Below are 18,966 nucleotides of genomic sequence, written 5' to 3' on the forward strand. Positions count from 1 at the left end.
ATTCACATATTAATTAAAAAAATATACGATTTTTATATAAAACAAATTTGTATAAATTACAAATAAAAAATTCATATTTTTTTAAATAATTTAAAAATGCTTTAAAATTCACATAATGTGTGGTATATTTAATTTCCGGGATTCTTAAAACTAAACTCATTGAATATTGCAAAAATATAACAAATATTTTAACATAAATATTCTTCCTAACAACATTTTTATATACATATAATAAATTAAAAGATCAAAATGAGGTGGGAAGAAATAGATTAAAGTTTTGAATTAATAAAAAATTTAAATGAAATTATTAGAGAAAAAGACAAAGAATGAAAAAAAGTACAATTTTTATGTAATTTGCCTTGTATAAAATAAATTTATATAATATATTTATTTTATTGTATATATGTAAATATATATGTATATATTTCTTTTAAATTATTGTACTCTTTTTGTCATCTTATTAAATTTAAGGAATTCCCGGAAAATATTTGAAATAAATGTATGTGCTAGAAAACTTATTTTTAAAATATACATTAGATTTTATTATATACTTTACAAAATAAATATTTTAAATAGTAAATTCAAAAATGTTCTGATATAATTGAAAATTATAATTTGGTTTTATCGTTCATACCATCATAATTAATAACTTGTTTTATTAGAATTTTTATATTTTGTTTTATGCAATTGTTCATTATATTAAATTAATTAATTGTGTTTAAATGTAAATACTTTGTGTATTTTAATTAAATTTACCCTTATCAATGTTAAAATCATGCCCAATATTTAATATTTAAAAATATTTTACACATTAAATTAGGCCTTATCTATTATTTCAATTAAAAATTTGTTATAATGAAAATAGTTATGTTTTTTCTGCTTGAAAAGCAGAAGTGATGAATTTATACGAAAATATTTTTAATAATTTGAAAAATCATATGAAAGTTACTAGAATGTCGAATTATAAATTAATTATTTATAAAATATTACAACATTATATATATTTTAATATTAATTATTTTATTAACACAAAATTTCAAATTGTGAACACATTCAAAATTTTAAATGTCATTTTAAATATATAAAATTTAAAATAAAATATAGGCGAATTTTAATAGATGAATTAAATTTTGTAATACACTTTTTTTGATTAACAATCACCTTATATAGTATGTAGTGTATAGTATATATATTTACTATATCTAAGTACCATTAATTATTCCTTATATCAGAGCATATTTGAATTTATTTATATGTTAAAAGCATAGTATTGTAGATAATTATTTTCAATAAAAAAAAAAAATAATAAATTTTGCGCCTCATTCAAAAGCTTTATCGTAGTTCAAAAATTTAATGGAAAAAAAAATAATTAAAACTTTAATAAAATTCATTGAAATTAAAAAAAAAAATTAGGATTTTCTAGTAGAAATTGTTTTATTATTCACAGCTTGTGCCATTTTTTATCAATCATCCTTAAAAGTTTATTGTTTTATAAATTTTATATGTAATGGGATTGTAAACACCAAAATAATTCAAACAATTTTTTTTAATAAATAGTTTGTTTGTAAAAATTATGATACTTAATTTTTAAATTTAAAACAAAAAAAAAAAAAACAAAATATAAAATAGAAATTAAAGAGAAATTTTAATTTTTAATTTTTTTTATATTTATTTTAAGTTTTTTGTTCTCCTTTTATATTTTTGATACCCGTATCCAATAATTTTTTTTTTTGTTTGTAAGAAATTTAATAATCAAATTTGTAAAAAAATTTTCTTAAAAAAAGAGATAAAAAAAAAATACAGATTTTATGTATATTTTTTCAAATTTAAAATAAGAATATAAAAAAAAATAAAAAAAATATCCAATTTCAATAAAAAAAAAAAGAAAAAAGAAAACAAGTTATTTTGTATTTTTATTAATTTTATATTTTAGTCGGTAAATCTAAACTAAACTTATATAAAATCTTAAAGAAAACCTCTAAAATGACTAAATTTATTTGTTTGTCATGATCCTAAAGATCAAAATTTGAAATATAGGATATTATAACCATCCATATCTAATAATAAATTAGTAATTTCATAAGAGAATCAAAAAACTGAAAATATGCTACCTAAGTACCTTGTATTAAAAGTTTACAATTAAATAATTTCAATTATTAACGATTTTATTTATACAGGGTGGTCAGAAAGGTATACAACAACATATACAATTAGTTTGAGGATCGAAAATTGATAAAATTTTTGTTCTGGACTAATTCCAAATTTAAACCCTTTAGATTTAGACCCGAGATACAAAGAATTTTAACGAATTTTCACAAAATTTCTACTTGTTCAAGTTTTTGTCTTTATAACTTATATGTTCCGAAAATGAATTCTCTATAATTGTCATGCACTCGATTTCATGAATTCTGTTCCGATCATCGATTAATTTATTTTACTTGTCTTTTATTAAGGTAATAAAAATTTTGACTTGTAGCAAATGTAAAACTTTTATTATAGCACAATGATAATAAATGATTGCTATAAACAAGACAGCTGAGTGATAACACAATTTTTAAAATTGATTACTTTACTGACTGCTTTACACTTTGAAGAGTAATTTTTTATTAGAGCCAAAAATAGTGAACAAATTTTACAAATTTTTTTTTTTCATATTGAATTAGAAAAAATAATAACATTTTGTTTATTAAAGTAAAATTAAATTGGAGCCGATTTTGTAATGGTGTGGAAATGGAAATTCGAAATTTATATATTATAATTTGCACTACTTTTCCAATATATACTTATCAGATATGCAGTATCCCATAGAAAAATCTTACTATAAAAAATAAAATAATTAATTTTCATATTATTTACCAATTACTTTTATTAATAAATATTAGCTGAAGCAATCATATGTTACTCAAATCATAATTTATGTATAGGGATTTTTATAAATAATTTCACTTATATTTTTAATAATAATTAATTTTCGTATACATTTTCTTTTATACCCAAAATTAATTTATTTACTTTTGATCTCAATTATTACATATATGTACATAATATGAAAACCCTCAAAAATTTTTGTAATATACTCTTTTGTAATTGTTTACAACAATTTAGGGTTTAAATAGGTTTGACCTATATTTAAACGATTTATGATGTGATAATATAATTTTTCCTCATGCTTTTTCTAAATTATTATATTAATTAAATAGAATAAACTTTTAAAAATTAGCTCTTACAAAATATACATATTTTATACCGTAAAAATAAGAAAAAGCAGAAAGAAAAAATTAAAAATATTTTGTTTTTTTACTACTTTTTAACTTAAAACTATGAAACTACTTTAAGGATATTCAAAAAAAAATACAAAAGAGCAAAAAAAAGAAAAATTATTTTAATAACTTTTATTAAAAAAAAAAAAAAACTGAAAATAAACAAAATTTAAAAGAAAAATAAATCTATTTTTCTCTTTTTTCCCTATTTTTTTTTTTAGGAAAGTATGAGTTAAAGACTAAAAAACAAAAATAATTTTAATAAACCATAATTTACTCTACAAGTGAGCAAATATTTGCATAAACCTTAAAGTACTCTTACGATATGAGTGCCTACATATGTATGTACATATGTACAAAAAAAAAAAAAACAAAATAAAAAAAAGTAAAAAGGAACAATTTACACAAAACCAAACAATTTCCTTTAGAAAAAAAAAATATAAAAAAAAAAAATTCACCAAAATTTACAAAATTTTTACTTCATTAATTAAAGATAAAAAAGTGTGTATATTTTTAGTTACACTCATGTCATGTGCTCACAATTATCTTAACATACAAAATACATGCATACAAATGTAGGCATTTTATGTATAATATACAAGATATGCACATATTAAGTATGTAAGTCTACAGTAATTTCTTGTAGCTTTTCTCGTTTTTGAATCCTTACATTTTATTATACCTATTTGTAAATATACATGCACACAAACATATATAACTACAAATTTACTTCTATATATAACTAGTTCTTATAAATGGCATAGAGAAAAAAAAAATCTGTTACAAAAACAATTCAATACTCGTACGAGTATAAAATGCTCTTACTTTTCAGTCATAGTATACATTATGCTTATGTACTTAGGTACATACCTTTTATATTATTTTGTACTCTCTATAATTCACTAAAGACAATTTATCTAAAGTAAATTATAAGGAGCAACCAGAGACCATAATACTGTCTATAATATTTACCTACATATAAAAACAATATCACGTGTGTACCATTTGCGTATATTGGTTAAACATATTTATTCCCTTTATATTCTGTAATTATAATATATTTTAAATTTTGTTATAAATATTTTATCCCATATTTTTATACCTTGCACTTCATCTGCGGCATGGACATACATATATATATATATATATATATATATATACTCCTACTTAAAATTCTGCATTGATTTAGATATGTCCGTCCGTCCGATCTCGCGATAACTCAAAAACGAATAATACAATCGACAACAAACTTTCACAAGTTGTTTCTTTTGTGCCGAAGACGAACTCTATTGTTATTGGACCAATTCGGAGAACGGGTTCGGGTAGCTGTCATACAACTCAAAGAGTTTATTTTAAATATTTCAATAACTAATAAATAAAATTTGTTATACATGTGTCCAATTATATTCTACACATGCTCTAAAAATTTTAATGAAATAGTTGCACCGGTTCGGGTGGCTGCCATACAACCCCAAAAGCAAATTTTTCATATTCGGCAAAATAATAGACCCAGATTCATGAAACTTGGCAGTTGTGTGTTCAGTTATAGATCAGATACATTTCTGAAGTTTTGGTTGAATTGCTTGACAGGTTCGAGTCCATAGAAGTCCAAAAGCTTATTTGAAATATTCGGAAAAATTATAAAGTCAAATTCATGAAACTTGACAGTCGTGTGTCCAATTATAGGTCAGTTGTCCATATCCGTGAACTTTCTATAGAATGGTTTCACAGGTTTGAGTAATTGTTACACAACAACGAAAGGTGCACCCTGCATAATTCAATCGGTTTATGCTGACTGAACGGTTTTTACTTGTTATAAGGTATTTCAGTATAACATATAATATGTATAAGATTACATTTTAACACTTACATCGTTTATATGGCAGCTTGTATAGTTGACTTGAAATAAGTTGAAAAATAAAGTTGGGCTTTTATTATGTCAACTTGAAAACTCAAAAATTAGCCCGAAAGCCAGATTTTTATTATGTCCGTTTGAAATCAAGTAACGTTTATAAGGACATAAATTAGACTTCAAGTAAGCTTGGAGCTGCCATATATATGTAACTATAGGGGACGAGGAACAAATTCAGATCTGTCATAAAATAGATTCGAATTGGTTTTTCATTATGTTACAGCGCCCATATCTAAAAATTTGTGTTCTTTTTACGATCAAAGTGTACTCAAAATTTTGAGATTTCACAGAGCTCATATAATATTAACTAGATGGTAGATAGAGTCTTGTATTTTTTTTGGAAATTCTTCTCACTTAAAAATTATATTTTTATTTACATATATCATTGTATACACTCAAATTTTTCTCACTCGCAAGTAAAATATACAGCCTTCTGAGGCCTTCTTTAAAACATAATCATTCATATATCCCTTACAATCCTTACAATTTCTAAAAATTCTCTACAATCCATCAGAATAAAAGCAATTAAATTGGCAATATAATTGAGTACATATTTCATGAATTATATAACAGTAAAAATTTGAAAGGGTTTGTGCTTATTTTCATTCCTTATTTTAAATATAAATTTTTAACATTTTGGTTATTTTTTTTTTTTTGGCTTTCTCATAAATTATACGGTAAACCGTTTACATAACAAAGATTATAAACCAAAAAAAAAAAATATGAAAAGTGTGCAACAAAAAAAAAATACTTTTTTTCACCAAGGTATGAAATTTTTGTCACTAAAAAAATATAGAAGAAAAAAAAAACCAACAAAATATGGAAAAAAGTAGTAACCCAGAATTATTCTTGCAATTTTTTTTTTTTTTCACCATCAATTTTTTATAAAATATTTTTCGAAAGCTGAGATGCTTATATAGTGAAATTCATAAACCAACCTTACCAACTGACGCTTTTAATGTACCGCACCTAAAAAACAAAAAAATCAAAAAATAAACGAAAACCGAAAGAAAAAATCTTAATGTGCGAAAAGGATTTGTAGAGAAAAAATAAATATGTTTTGCATACACTTACATACATACATACATACATTCATACATTGTTGACATCATTTAACTTTTAAAAAATGAAACCGTCATTTTAATTTAGACAAAGTTATTTTTTTTTTTGTTTTTTTTCTTTTTATTTTGTTCCTTTCGGTTTTTTGCATCCTTTTCCATATAGTTAACATCAACCATATATACATAGTAGCAGAGTTTCTTGTTTTGCAATTCAACAATTTAGTATAACACTCATATAACAATAATTTACATTATAGTAAATAAATATATATATATATATATATATATATATATATATATATATATATATATATATATATATATATGTTTGTTTACATGTTAACATTGTAACACCGTTCACATCGTATTATACTTTCCTTCCTATATATACGATTTGATTACATCAAAGTAGGTAAATATATATATGTATGTGAATTTATTCCATATATCTGGGTCATTAAATGTTCCTGACATATTGATAAATTGGAATCATTTTATTTGCATGTAATTTATCATTATATGACGAAAAGAATCTCGCACAATATTTTTAATCCTATATATATACATACATATATGTATATTCTCGCCATTGTAAATATACATATATATATTTTATACCGTTATGTGTAATAACCATCATATTATTATGTACTCTTTCTCTATATTATTGTTTATATATATATATATATATATATATATATATAATTACTCATGATATATATATGTATATACAGTGAAAGTTTTAATGGAAAATGGTGATGATAACCTAATAGCTAGTATTATATTTAAAAAAGGGAAATGATAAAGAAAATAAGAAGAAAAACATAAAAAATAAATAATGATAATAAATAAATAAACAAAAGTAAATATCCTTAAATTGTTAAGGATATTTAATTTTTCATTATATATGGTTTTGTTTTTTCTTTTATTATTTATTCGATAACAAGATATGAAAGGTAAATTATTTTGAAAAACAAGTGATATATATACATATACACATACATGCATACATATATATGAATGTTTACAGGTTTAATCTCATTTTTATATTTTGATGTTAATTTACATTATTTTTTTTTAAATTTTTTAATGTACATAATATGTGTATGTTTGTATGTATATGTAATTTTTGTAAAAATAATGAAAAATACCATGTAGTATTTTATATGATATAAATTTAATTTGTTTTTATGATAAAAAAATATTTTTAATTTTTTGAATTATTGAATGCAATTTATAACTACAAAAATTATGATTTCATATCATAAAATGGGAATATGCTATAAACGATATGTACATAATATAATAGGGTAATATATCATATATGGCATATAGGTAAATTTTTAATTACACATTATATTATTCCACAATAAATACAATATTTTGAAAATAAAGGATTATGCAGGGACATAATGCAGTCCATCCTACAAATTCATAAAATCCTAAATGTTAATTCGTTTCGCTTGACTTGATAATCAACGTTCCCACTTGGATACAATTGTATCTATTTGGATACTGTTTTTGCTTTAAATTTAGCTTGGATACAAAGATAATCAAATCTGCAATAATACTGAAATTGGCTACATTTGAAAATTTTTGCTGAAATGTGGATATATTTATTTCTCGAACATTAAATAAATATTACAAAACTCTTAAAATGCTGTTAATTTTAAATCACGAAATTGCTTTATACTCAAAAAATGTTATTTGTTGGCTTTTCTAGGAAGATTTCTGAATTAATTAGAATTTATTTATTTTAGTACAGGCTAGTTGTAATAGAAAATTCATTAGCTCTACATAATTTTTTAAAATTTTTTTCGTTTTCATGGTGAATATTGTCCTTACCGCATAGTTCAACAGCTGCAGGACATTTACATATGTATTTTCTACCTCAACTTTTACATTTAAAATGTAATAGAAGTTGCATGTCATTACTTAAAGAATTTATTACAAATAAAAAAACTTAAATTGTTGAATAAATCAAATTAATATTAACTATGAGTAAATTTTGCACAAAATGAAGCGATTTACTATATTAATTCTACTTTATTAGAAGTAATTCCCAAGTGGGAACACTGTTGGTAATAGTAAAAAATCAACACATATCTAAATCGTTATAACACTACATTTGCCAATCATATGAGTTCACATATCAATTTCAGCATGAACTTAAGCCAGTTGTCAGCGAAAACAGTTTATAACTTAGGTTGTAGAAATTTTTTAACAGATAATACTAGATGATTTAAAAAATTTACCAGCAGCAAGCTTTAAAAATAAACTTAAGGTAGAATATACACATCAAGCAAAATTTTAAGATTAAATTTCACAACTAAGAAATTGGATGAGAACATCTGTTTACACATCAAATTTTATTTGATCAAATACGCTGTCAAATTATATAGGTATTGTTTTTTAATTCATTGCGCGGTATATCTAGGTTTATGTTAAAGTGTGAGTGATAGCGAAAGTATTTGAAAAATAAATAATTTAAAATTAATTTGATTATTTATTTAAATTTTCGAAAACTTTATAAAAAATAATTTAATCAACTATAAAATATAAATTTTACAATACTAATCTTTGTTGATCACAACAAGCAGCTGATCATAAAAAACAGCTGATCACAGCGCTTATAACGAGAAAAATTTATTCTCACCATTCTATTTTTTTATTTCTGTCAAAGAAATTTGATAAGAATTGGATAAAATCATGTAGAATCATAGAAATCTGCCTTTCGCTTTTAAAGTTTTTATTTTTTCTTATTTTATAGCACTTGAATTTTATTTTCGTTTCCTACTTGCTAATTAGATTATTTAATTTTATTATTTTTTTGTGTTGAAAAAACAGATTGAATTGTTTTTTTAACACTAATGATTTATTTATAAAATTGTTACGAGGTCTAAGCTAAAATGAGACTGGATTTCAATAAATAAATATACATATACATATGTTTGCTATTATTTCTATTTATAAAGGTGTAACTAATCAACAATATTCTCTGAAACCGAGAGTTGGATTTTGAGTTGTCGTAATTGACAGGTATATATAATTAATCAGTTGTCGTAAAACATTTCTGACTCAAAAAAAAAATTTTTAATTCATTATAACTAGCGTATTTAACAGCCTGATCGCGTGTATCTCACTTTCTTATTTATTTCCTTTTTTTTCATTTTCAAATCAGAATTCTCAGTATTTTCTGAAGAATGCTTCACTTTTCCAATAAGATTACTCATTTTTTTAATTGGGTTTTTGCATTTTTTCTCAAATTATCGAATGAGAGATTTGAATTAGCGGAATGCCCATTTAATTTCCCATTAAAAAATTTAGAGTTTACCTTTGTATGGTATGTACTGTATCAATCTGAGCATAAATACATTGAAAATAGACGTATTAAGTCTAGACCGGCAGTACGTAAAATATTTTCCGCACAAAATTGAAAAACAACTGAGTTCAGTATTTCGTATTTCTAGCAGTAAAGACCATAATAACAATAAAAAACTTATAATAAAATCGTAAGTGAATGATTTGAAGCATTCCAGAAAATATTTTAAGTAACATATTTATAGGATGAATTTATGTACATATATTACAATGTGACGTTCCAGAAAATGATTAATTAAATAAAGTTAATTGTAGAAAATTTTTTGACCGTACAATTTTGTAATTTTAAAAAAAAAAAAATAATCCGGCACGTATATGACATGAACGTTAATTTATCATTAAAAAGTATACATAATTAATTCCAAATTCAAAACAGATATATTAAATTTCAATCAAATTTAAAATTATATTTTCGCTGACAAATTAAAAATACGATATCTAACATTAAAAGTATTCACTCAGTAAGTAACTTAACGCTACATAATATAAAATAAAAAATTATTGAACTTAAATGAATTTTATTGAAATTTTTGATGAATCTTCGTTTTTATTAAATTGAATACTGGTGTTAAATGATTTACTTGATTTTATAGGAATTATATTTTTAAAATTAACAAATACGTTTTCACGATTCAAATTACAGTTTAAAATATAAGTATAATTTGCAATAGGCGGAATAATTTAGAATCTGTTCAATATAATTAATTATATTCAATATTTTTTTTTATAAAATTAATAAATTGTTTCGAATGATTAAATGAAATTCAAAATCTAAGTGAATTTTACACCAAATTAATGAAAAAATATTTTGTTGTGGCAAGCGGTTTTCATAAAAATATTTTCTCTTATAATAAATTGTTACCTTTTTTAAACAAAAATGTCTTACAAGAGAAAATTTTGTATTATTTTGAATATATTACTTTTCTATATTAATAAAATAAACATGTACTTCAAGCATATAATTATAATTATAATATAAGAATAATTATAATAATCTAACGCCAAATATAATTAAAATAATTTTTAATAGATGTGTTCACCCTGTTTATACGAGTACATATTAAAATATATACCTGTGTGCAAGTTTTTTCAACATATTCGCATTTGTCAACATAATTGCGTAGCATGATTGCTATAATTAAAAATTTCGTAATTCGCAAGCGTCAAATGCAGATGATGGATTTTTAAAATTTTTAAACAAAAAAATTAATTATATAAACTATAAATATTGAAAATTTTGGATTAAAATTAATTTTATATTAATCTTGTTAAGCATCATACGGAAGAGGTAAGATATGAAAACTTAAATTTACGAAACTTTAAGTTCATTCTTTAAGGACATCTTTCTAAAAATAGTATATATTTAAGCTTCTGATAAATGGTATTTAAAAAAAATGAGTCTGATAAATGGTATATTTAAGCTTTCAGACGAAATATCGACATGCAATCACATAACTGTGCCATATTGTATGCAATACTGTTCGTAGTATTATTATAAACACGAGACTAATCTTAAAATAATTAGATAAAAAAATAATGGAGTTATTTTTTGAAAACGTCAAAATATATAGTTATGTATGCTAAAATTAACACAATTTGCCAAACAATTAATTGCATAATAATAATTTTGTAGAAAAAAAACCAGGTTCCTGAGACAAAGTTTTTTATTTTTTTAATAATATAACTAAATTAAAATGTAATCCGGTTAATTTGTTACAAAACTTAAAACTAAATTGTGTGTGAAATCAATGGTTATAATGCAAAAATTTTAGTTTTTTATTAATATTTCAATTACGGTAGGCTCGTAATTGAAATTTACCTAGTAGTAAACTCAATGTCGTAAGAAACTGGTTCATTGTTATCTATAATATCGTGGACAAGCCCTATGTTCCTTCAAGGAGCGAAGTAGGAATAAAAAAAAAAATATTTAAATAATTAAATATTCCCAATGATCAAAGACCGTGTGTGTCTATCATTATTTTCCAAATTTTAGTTTATTTAAAAAAGAAATTAAATGCATAAATATAATTAAAACGTGTCACTTGTAATTTATAAATTTTATCAATATCGCATTTTTATTCAATATCAAATATTTTATTAATTTTCTTCTATTAAAAATCAGATGTCGCTAATAGTTCATATTCTCTTTTTATAAAAGAAAAATATTTTCTGAACGCTACATAAAAATTAGATATTACAATATAGCAGTTTTGTCAATTAATGAAAATGTCAAAAATGAATTTTCTTTTTACTTCCCATTTTTTTTTTTTTTTTTGTTTTCTTTCTCATTTAAAAACTTCACTTGATATAATATTATTTTGAGTTTTCTTTTGACATATGTGAATTCTGACAGCGTCAGAAAGTCTGTCTGCTCCATTTCTGAAAAAGAAAAAGAAGATTTTTTTTTTGTTAGAGTAGAATCGAAGAAAAAAAAAAGTTTAGAAAAAAATTAATATTATATAGAGAATCTTTTTTATTATTTTATTTTCTAATTAAAATATATAAAGTAAAAATTAAACCAAAAATATTAAGTAAATAATAGAAAAAATTAAAATAATAATAAATAATAAAAAAAAATATATTTTCTTGAGTCTTATTTTCACTGTGATATTATAAATGTACTTTTTTAACAAAATAGAAAAAAAAAGGAAAAATAATAAGTTGGAAGTATTTTTTTTTTTTTGTAAAATTTTGTGCAATATAATTTATTGTGTAAATTAACTGAGAGAGAAAAAAAAATAGTTAAAATAAAGAAAGAAAAAGTGTAATTTTATATATTTTTATTATTTTTTAATTTTGCCGTAGAAAAAATTAAATAGAAAATTTATAATAGAAAATATTATGAAAATATAAAAGAAAGCATTTTAAAAGTGAAGTGTTTTCAAAATATTATTTTTTTTTGTGGTTCTTTTCAACATAATTTCCGTATATCGCCAGAGGAATAATAAATTTATACATAATAGAAGAAAAGAAAAGAAAAACACAAAAAAAATACTTAGAAAAATCTCAGGAATAAAATTCAAATCAAGGAATAAAAATAAGAATTTTCATCAAAGAAAAAAACAAAAACAAAAACTGGAAGAAATTTTTCATCAACAAAAACAGAAAAACTAGGTAAAATTGATTTGTATATCGCCCTCCTATATTTCTTTAAACCAACACTCCCTCCCTTTAACAAGGGGTTTTAATAATTTATTGTAATAATTGTTTTTCCTTCTACCTATAGTTATACACTTTGTGATTTATAAATTAATATTTTTTATACACCTAAATACGTAAGCCATACTTGTATATTATATATAAAATATAAATATTAAAGTATATCTACCTACATATATCTACATACCTAATAAATATTCTAATTAACAATCAACTAAAATGATTAAATAATTATTAAAAAAGCAAAGCAAAAATTGTGGGAAAAAAAAATTTGTAAATTACAAAAAATTTCCCGCAATTCTATTTGAAAAATGTTGCAAAATAAAAAAAAAGCAAAAGAATCAAAAAATTTGCAATCAGCAAAGATTTTCAAAACAAAATAAGTATGTATGTGTATAAGAAAAGGAAAAATGTTTCAACAAAATTTTCATTAAAATTGTGAATTTACTATAAAAATTTTTTTCAATTTGTTTGAAAATAAAAATTTCGACTATAAATATAAATTTGAGAATTTGATTCTTGTTCTGTTTTTTTTTTATTTTTCTGGTATTTTGTTTTATTTATTATATTTTATATATCTACATATATATTTACCATTTACCTACATAATATACCTATATATAACAGTATATTTATATATGTATATATTGTTATATACTTTGCTATTAAACAAATTTTTTTTTTTTTGATTGCACTTGCTCTCTTGTCTCTTGTTTAATTTTTAAGTAGATATTTGTGCATAAATTTCAATTAACAAAAAAAAAAAAAATTGTAGTGTACACGGGATTTAATTTTGTTATATTTTGATTTTATTATATATTTTGTTTATTTCTTTAATAGAAATTTGGCAAGTCATATACACATATCTATATGTATAATTGTTAATATGTGTGTTTGTTTCTATATAGCGATTTTAGAAAAAAATTATTATTATAAAATGTGCTTACATAAAATATAATGTAAGTATATTGAAAGAACTTGAATAATTTTTATACCATTTTTGAAATAACAATAAAAATATAACAGTATATACAAATATAATTTTATATATATATTATTATTATTTCTGATTTATATTTTAATATATTCATATAATTATGCTCTGTTATGTATGTACATAAATATAAACTAATTATAACTTAAATAATTAAGTAAAGTGATTATATTGCACTTGTTTTTTTTCGTGTTTTTATTATTCGTATACGATACGAATTATGTACGATGTGATTATTAGAATTTGGTTTTCTGTTTAATATTTTATTTTAGGTTAGAAAAACGTGAATTTGACAATTTACATACCTATGTATATATATATATATAAAGTTTGTTTTTCGAAATATAAAATTTATAATATGAAGGGTGATTTATTATGTACATAATTTGTACGTAACTATGGGTGATTAATATTTTTACTAGTGTTTGTACTATAGAAAACACTTTCATGAAAATAATATATACTAATTAAGTATAAATATTTTAAGTTGCTATTTGAATTATTTAAATGAATAATATAGTGTATATAATTTACATAATGATAGTGTATATCGATAATTTCTCAAAAATATTTATATGGAGGGTAAAGAGTGCTTTATACATAATTTCTATTTACAAAATTAAATAACTGATCTGGTATGGATAATAAGCTGTGTTTATATGACGTCTTTTGCATCAATGGTTGCTACTTGCGTGATTCCCCTTGCCAACAAAGCTTGTTTGGTATCTTTGACATTCATTTAAATGTCATACAAATAATCAAATACAATATAATAGAATATTTAAGTAATTATTTTAAAATTCAATTCATTAACAAATAATTATAATAATTTTTAAAGAAATAAAATGGAAAACATTGCATATTTAGTATGTATGTATGCAAGTACCAACTTAGTTACAAAATTGAAATCGTTAAATGAATAAATATTTTTTTCTGCTACCTAGACAAAAAAATTTATACATAATATGTGATACAAAATACATTCCCCTTCATTATCCTATAATATGTACAAACATAGATATGCATATGTTTGTAAATTCGTATGTGATTATGCATATTTAGTTTCATACCTATGCATAGACTTTGACGTATAAATAAATAAATAAATAAGATTTACAAATATGTATTATATAAAATATCATTATGAGGAAATTATGCATAAAATTTTATAATTCTGTTATACAAATATATGAACATATAGTTATAATATCTTAATAAGTAATAATATTGTGAATGTGATATAGAATTTTTTTCAGTATAATAATTATATCTAAACTATCAATCAAAATGTAAAAATATTTAATATTTTGATTTTGATTTTTTTAACAATTTGTAGACTGTTATATTGAATTTAGTATGTATATATATTTTGAATAATAAATATACAAAATAAAATTATAAATTTATAAAATCTAAAAATCGTGTCCAGAATAAATTTTAAATACATATATGAAATAATATTAAAATGGTAGCAACATGAATGCAATTAATTGAAAATCTATGAGTACTTATAGACTGTATATACTTAGAGTATATATACTTAATTATAGAGTATATATATACTTAGTTATCAAACAATGTCAATATATTATATAGAAGGAATTGTAAGTGTGCATAAATTAAAGGATAATTTGAATAACCATATGGAAATCTACCATATAAATATGAACGAATATTTAGAATACCAATAATTAGAAAATATTTGTAGGTACTGAGGTATATAGATGATTAAATTAAAATATGCATACTATAAGTATGTAGGCACTGTATAAACCTTAAAAATACTTATAAATATTAAAAAAATTTTAATATTCAAACAAAAAAAATTATTTTGAATTTAAAGCATAAAAATCAATAATGAAATTGATTTTTGTCAATGACAATATTAATGATCTATAAAGGGAATGGGTTCCAAATTATTATACATATAGAAAGCAAAAAAAAATTGTTTAAATCAACATAACAATTTAAAAGAATATGCAGGGGAATTGAAAAAGAAAGTCTGATATAAAAATAAAACTATGAAGTCAAGGAAATGAAATAACTTTAATATGTAGTTAAAAACACAACAGGAAATATTTAGAAATGAAAATACATGTATACAAGTAGCTATATATCAGTTATATGGGTATATGTGTAATATACAGGAATGAATGAGTAAAAATAAAAGGAGTCAAAAACCTACAATTAAAATTGTCAATATGAAATATTTTCAATTGAATTACAACCATTTCAGTTTTTTTTTTTATAGTTCTATCCTGGTTCTCTATATAATACTCAAATAAATATATATATAAATATAACAGCATGAATATATTTAGTTTAACACTTTTATGTATTTAATAGTTAGGCTTATGTTTTGAAGAGAAAAAAAAAACAAAGCATAAGTATTTAATTATATTATATATATATATATATATATGCTGATGTATATGAAATAGCGGCGTTATTAAGACAAGTCATTTGTGCTTAATAAAAATTTGAAAATTTTATAAAAAATATTAGACAGTATATTTCCAATTAAATCATTATTTCTCGCAGTGAGAAAAAATATTTTGAAAATGGTAGGAATAATATTAAATAATGGCTGTGTTTAGAACATTCGAAGATGTAAAACTTATTAGGTTTCATTTAATTAATTAGTATTTTTATATTTGGAATTTGTTTGGAAACTTTGTTATTAAATGAATTTTATGTTTGTATTTATGTTTATAAATCTGTGGTTTTAAGGCAAGTCTATGTCTATTTGTATCTAAGAATAATTATTTCTGTACTACTTAAATTAGTTCTAACAAATTATTAATTATATTTAATTATAGGAAACAATTCAACTATATTAAGTATAACTATGTTGATGAAAATTTGGTTAGGATATATGGGTTATCCATTATAGACAATACATTTAACAATATCGCCAGAATTAGTTTTGTTATTTTAAGTGTCACACTTGGAAACAAAACTTATTTTCATTAAAAAGAAGTCAACGCTCCATCTTCATTCTTGATGAAGATGGAGCGTTGAACAATATGAATATGAAGTAAAGATTTTGGTTTTTGCCTTAAAATATAACTGAAATCCTGAAAGGGTTAATCATAATCAATTGTTAAATTGATATAAGAATCTTAGCTCTTTTAAGATTATTATAACAAATTTTTTACAGACATCTTTGGATTTATTTCTCTGGTTACTCCAATTCGAATTGATTTAAAAATTATTTTGTAATATTTCTCTCTAATTCTCTGTAATTTTTATATTTTAGAAAATGGTAAATATGTATTTTAATATAGGGCAGTTTTAAAAAGAATTTTATAAAATAATTACATTTTTCTTCAAAAGAACTCGTCTGGTAATTAATGTGTTAAAAAAATCTTTTTAAAATTATAAAATTTATTGTGTGGTAAAAAACTTTTCTACAAACAAACAATTTTTATATGAAAATTCTTATATGTTATTATTGCTGGCTCTTAATTGAATATAAAGCACATACTTATATAATTAATTATAAAATATAAAAATCTCTTTATATTTTATAATTTAAATTTTATAATACGCGAAATAATAATACGGTTAATTTATTTATAAAAAAATTGCTTAATAATATTATAATAAAAAAAAACAAGCATAATTAAAATTAATAAAAGCCAAAGCGCATTTATCATTCTTAGAATTGCATCACAAAAAAAAACTTTAAGACAAAAAAAATAAATAAAAAAAAATTCAAAAAAAAAAATATTATATATTTTATTAAATGAAGTTCAAAGGTCACCTCACCACCAACCATATGGCTGATTAATCGATTAAACAAGGAATCACTCTGTGTCATTTTTTTTTCTCTTTATATCCTTTGAAGTTTTGTTATTAATATCATATACATACACGCAAACATACATTTAAATATATACTATATACACGCATATATATCCTATATATATATATATATATATAATTATATATACATTTTTAAATATATTTTAAAATATATATACTTATATTCAATATGTACATAAATGCTTATGTAGTCGCCTATGTTCGTATATTTTATATATGCATATATATCGGAATATTATAAATATATATACGTATGTAAGTTAAATTTTCTATTATATGCTTTAGTTTATATTTTTATCCGTAATTATGTGTATATACGCTCTCTTATATTTTCTTAATTCTAAATATCAACTTTTTTAATACATTTAATAAGAATATAGAGTATATACATATGTATATGTATATTTGTCCATTTATAATTGTATAACGTATATATAACTTAAGTATGAAAATTATATTTAACGTAAACATAAACAGAATATTTTCACCTCAATCTCCTCAAATTTATTTTTATAACTTTTTTTTAAAAGCTAAAGTATAACAGCTATAAGCACATATACTTATATATACTTAGTATATAACAAAACACTATAGAATATCCTTTTCACGTCCATTATACTTTGTATACTCATAATGTACTTAAGTATATGGTGTATTTTTGAATTGAACTCAACTCGTAATTTTGAAAAAAAAGGATATTATTGTGTTGTATATTATAAAAGAAAGGAAGAGAAAAGAGAATATTTTTTTTAAACGAAAGTTTACGATTTTATTCAAATAGAAAATGCCTTCGAAAAGCTTGAACTGTTGTAATTTTTTTTTTCCTCATTTTTTTTTTTTTTTTCATTAATGGGTGTTATACGCGTGTATGTTTAAAGCATGCGCAATTTTTTTGAAATAATTTTCTTCTCCCATACATGTACTCGTATATATTTTAAATATATGTATATGATTATGTATACAAGTAGATGATTTATTTTTATAACTATATATACCTGTATATAAGTTTCTAATACTTATAAAGTTCATATGTACTTATATTTATTTATATATGGGAAAATTTTATTCATTTCAAAAATATTTTAGTGCAAATGTACGTATTAAAACTTAAAAATGGAATATATGAACATATGTATACATGTGTTTATATATTTTGTATATATGTATATGAATATGTATTGGTAAAAAGGAAATATTTACGTAAAAGCGAACTACTTATGACTTTTTTATTTAATTGTTTTTTATTTTTTTTTTATTTTAAACATTATTTCTTGTATCATCTTCGAAAACAGTTTACGTATTAAAAAATAAAAATATAAATTACAAATATATACATTATGTTATACACATGTATGTATGTAACATATAGCT

At 21.5% G+C, this 18,966-nt stretch overlaps 1 protein-coding gene across 1 annotated transcript in view; it reads left to right on the top strand.

Moving 5' to 3' along the window:
• Window positions 1-12,315: 12,315 nt before the first annotated feature.
• LOC129611945 (neurogenic protein mastermind-like) overlaps window positions 12,316-18,966 on the top strand; it is a 168,698-nt gene continuing 162,047 nt past the window's right edge. Inside the window, exon 1 of the mRNA XM_055525373.1 lies at window positions 12,316-12,728. The gene's annotated coding sequence lies outside the window, so the exon portion shown is untranslated. The remainder of the gene's footprint in view (window positions 12,729-18,966) is intronic.

This window comes from Condylostylus longicornis, unplaced genomic scaffold (assembly GCF_029603195.1).
Source record: "Condylostylus longicornis isolate FDR11 unplaced genomic scaffold, ASM2960319v2 ptg000055l, whole genome shotgun sequence".
Classification (NCBI taxonomy): Eukaryota; Metazoa; Arthropoda; class Insecta; order Diptera; family Dolichopodidae; genus Condylostylus; species Condylostylus longicornis.